At 39.9% G+C, this 4,386-nt stretch overlaps 1 pseudogene; it reads left to right on the top strand.

The window, feature by feature from the left end:
* The first annotated feature begins 219 nt into the window (after window positions 1–219).
* Window positions 220–969, top strand: LOC100579395 (annotated as a pseudogene).
* Window positions 970–4,386: the final 3,417 nt, after the last annotated feature.

The raw sequence follows: 4,386 nt of genomic DNA, 5'->3' as shown, positions 1-4,386 counted from the left end.
GTGATCTTGCTGTGTTGCCCAGGCTGGAGCACAGTGGTGTGATCATAGCTCACTACAGCCTTAAACTCCTGGCCTCAAGCAGTCCTCCCGCCTCAGCCTCCTGAGTAGCTGAGATTATAGGCATGTGCTACCATGTCCAGCTGATGCAATATTATGAAGTTAAAAATGCAGGCTACAGCTCTTTTTCATGGTGGCTCGAAAGCGATCAGCTGCTTCAAGATGAAGCTGAACATCTCCTTCCCGGCCACTGGCTGCCAGAAACTCATTGAAGTGGACAATGAACACAAACTTCATACTTTTTATGAGAAGTGTATGGCCACAGAAGTTGCTGCTGATGCTCTGGGTAAAGAATGGAAGGGTTATGTGGTCTGAATCAGCTGTGGGAATGACAAACAAGGTTTCCCTATGAATCAGGGTGTCTTGACCCATGGCCATGTCCACCTGCTACTGAATAAAAGGCATTCCTGTTACAGACCAAGGAGAACTGGAAAAAGAAAGTGAAAAGCTGCACGTGGTTGCACTGTGGATGCCAATCTGAGCATTCTCATCTTGGTTATTGTAAAAAAAGGAGAGACGGATATTCCTGGACTGACTGATACTATGGTGCCTTGTCGAATCGGGCCCAAAAGAGCTAGCAGAATCTGCAAACTTTTCAGTCTTTCTGAAGATGATGATGTCCACCAGTGTGTTGTAAGAAAGCGTTTAAACAAAGAAGGTAAGAAATATAGGACCAAAGCACCCAAGATTCAATATCTTGTTACTCCACGTGTCCTGCAGCACGAACGGTGGCATATTGCTCTGAAGAAACAGAGAATTAAGGAAAATAAGGAAGTGGCTGCAGAATATGCTAAACTTTTGGCCAAGAGAATGAAGGAGGCTAAAGAGAAGTATCAAGAACAGATTGCCAAGAGACACAGACTGTCGTCTCTGCGAGCTTTTACTTCCAAGTCTGAATCTAGTCAAAAATAAGATTTTTTGCATAATAAATAAATAAGACAGACTAAAAAAAATGCAGGTTACAAAATTGTCATTTAATATCTCATTTAAATAAAGATATGATAAAGAAAAGCATGGAACATATTCACGAAGTGATGATTGTCTCTAGACAGTGTGATTATTTGTGATCTTTATTATCTGATTGTGTGACCTTGAGAAAAAAACTTAGCCCCTCTGTACCTCTCAGTTCCATCATCAGCAAAATGGTGGCAATAATATTTCCTACCTCATGGCTAATATGAGGAATTCAACATATTTACATATGTAAAGCATTTAGAAGAGCACTGAACACATCGTACATACTAAAAAACTATTAGCTATCATACTCATTATCCTAATTGCCCATATTTTCTAATTTTATGATTGTGTATGTGTTAATTTTATAACCAGTAAAGACAATAAACTACTTTTTTCAAAAAGATAGCTCTCACAGAGGAGGAGGGAATTAAATTCATTCCTATCTGTAAGAATAGTGGCCGGGCACGGTGGCTCACACCTGTAACCCCAGCACTTTGGGAGGCCAAGGCGGATGGATCACCTGAGTTCAGGAGTTCAAGACCAGCCTGGCCAACATGGCGAAACCCCATCTCTACTAAAAATACAAAAAGTAGCCAGGCGTGGTGGAGTGCGAATGTAATCCCAGCTACTTGGGAAGCTGAGGCAGGAGAATTGCTTGAACCTGGGAGGCGGAGGTTGCAGTGAGTGAGATCACGTCATTGCACTCCAGCCTGGCAATAGAGCGAGACTCTGCCCAAAAAAAAAAAAAAAAAAAAGAATAGTAAGTCACTTAATTCCCATTTACCCCCAAAGTTAAAATAGTCAGATGCTTTTTAAAAAATTATTATTATACTTTTTATTATACTTTATTGTAGGTATATGTGTCCCATGTTGGTTTGCTGCACCCATCAACTCGTCATTTACATTAGGTATTTCTCCTAATGCTATTCCTCCCCCAGCCCCCCGTCCCCCTACAGGCCCCAGTGTGTGATGTTCCCTGCCCTGTGTCCAAGTGTTCTCATTGTTCAGTTCCCATCTATGAGTGAGAACATGTGGTGTTTGGTTTTCTGTCTTTGTGATAGTTTGCTGAGAATGATGGTTTCCAGCTTCATCCATGTCCCTGCAAAGGACATAAACTCATCCTTTTTTATGGCTGCTTAGTATTCCATGGTGTATATGTGCCACATTTCCTTAATCCAGTCTATCATTGATGGGCATTTAGGATGGTTCCAAGTCTTTGCTATTGTGAATAGTGCCACAATTTAAACATACATGTACATGTGTCTTTATAGTGGCATGATTTGTAATCCTTTCAGTATATACCTAGTAATGGGATCACTGGGTCAAATGGTATTCTAGTTCTAGATCCTTGAGGAATCACCACACTGTCTTCCATAATGGTTGAACTAATTTACACTCCCACCAACAGTGTAAAAGCGTTCCTATTTCTCCACATCTCTCCAGCATCTGTTGTTTCCTGACTTTTTAATGATTGCCATTTTAATTGGCATGATATGGTATCTCATTGTGGTTTTGATTTGCATTTCTCTGATGACCAGTGATGGTGAGCATTTTTTCATGTGTCTGTTGGCTGCATAAATGTCTTCTTTTGAGAAGTGTCTGTTCATATCCTTTGACCACTTTTTCATGGGTTGTTTGTTTCTTGTAAATTTGTTTGTGTTCTTTGTAGATTCTGGATATTAGCCCTTTGTCACATGAGTAGATTGCAAAAATTTTCTCCCATTCTGCAGGTTGCCTGTTCACTCTGATGGTCTCTTTTGCTGTGCAGAAGCTCTTTAGTTTAGTTAGATCCCATTTGTCTATTTTGGCTTTTGTTGCCATTGCTTTTGGTGTTTTAGTCATGAAGTCCTTGCACATGCCTATGTCCTGAATGGTATTGCCTAGGTTTTCTTCTACGGTTTTTATGGTTTTATGTCTAACATGTAAGTCTTTAATCCATCTTGAATTAATTTCTGTATAAGGTGTAAGGAAGGGATCCAGTTTCAGCTTTCTACATATGGCTAACCAGTTTTCCCAGCATCATTTATTAAATAGGGAATCCTTTCCCTATTTCTTGTTTTTGTCAGGTTTGTCAAAGATCAGATGGTTGCAGATGTGTAGTATTATTTCTGAGGCCTCTGTTCTGTTCCATTGGTCTATATATCTGTTTTGGTACCAGTACCATGCTGTTTTGGTTACTGTAGACTTATAGTATAGCTTGAAGTCAGGTAGCATGAGGCCTCCAGCTTTGTTCTTTTGGCTTAGGATTGTCTTGGCAATGCGGGCTCTTTTTTGGTTCCATATGAACATTAAAGTAGTTTTTTCCAATTCTGTGAAGAAAGTCACTGGTAGCTTGATGGGGATGGCATTGAATCTACAAATTACCTTGGGCAGTATGGCCATTTTCATGATATTGATTCTTCCTGTCCATGAGCATGGAATGTTCTTCCATTTGTTTGTGTCTTCTTTTATTTCGTTGAGCAGTGGCTTGTAGTTCTCCTTGAAGAGGTCCTTCACATCCCTTGTAAGTTGGATTCCTAGGTATTTTATTCTCTTTGAAGCAATTGTGAATGGGAGTTCACTCATGATTTGGCTCTCTGTTTGTCTGTGATTGGTATGTAGGAATGCTTGTGATTTTTGCACATTGATTTTGTATCCTGAGACTTTGCTGAAGTTGCTTATCAGCTTAAGGAGATTTTGGGCTGAGACGATGGGGTTTTCAAAATATACAGTCATGTTATCTGCAAACAGGGACAATTTGACTTCCTCTTTTCCTAATTGAATACCCTTTATTTCTTTCTCTTGCCTGATTGCCCTGGCCAGAACTTCCAACACTATGTTGAATAGGAGTGATGAGAGAGTGCATCCCTGTCTTGTGCCAGTTTTCAAAGGGAATGCTTCCAGTTTTTGCCCATTCAGTATGATATTGGCTGTGGGTGTGTCATAAATAGTTCTTATTATTTTGAGATACGTTCCATCAATACCTACTTTATTGAGAGTGTTTAGCATGAAGGGCTGTTGAATTTTGTCGAAGGCCTTTTCTGCATCTATTCAGATAATCATGTGGTTTTTGTCGTTGGTTCTGTTTATATGATGGATTACGTTTATTGATTTGCGTATGTTGAACCAGCCTTGCATCCCAGGGATGAAGCCATCTTGATCGTGGTGGATAAGCTTTTTGATGTGCTGCTAGATTCAGTTTGCCAGTATTTTATTGAGGATTTTTGCATCAATCTTCAGGGATATTGGTCTAAAATTCTCTTTTTTTGTTGTGTCTCTGCCAGGCTTTGGTATCAGGATAATGCTGGCCTCATAAAATGTGTTAGGGAGGATTCCCTCTTTTTCTATTGATTGGAATAGTTTCAGAAGGAGTGCTACCAGCTCCTCTTTGTA

The sequence above is a fragment of the Nomascus leucogenys genome, chromosome 15 (assembly GCF_006542625.1).
Source record: "Nomascus leucogenys isolate Asia chromosome 15, Asia_NLE_v1, whole genome shotgun sequence".
In the NCBI taxonomy this organism is placed as follows: Eukaryota; Metazoa; Chordata; class Mammalia; order Primates; family Hylobatidae; genus Nomascus; species Nomascus leucogenys.
This window is presented reverse-complemented; position numbering and strand designations above follow the sequence as displayed.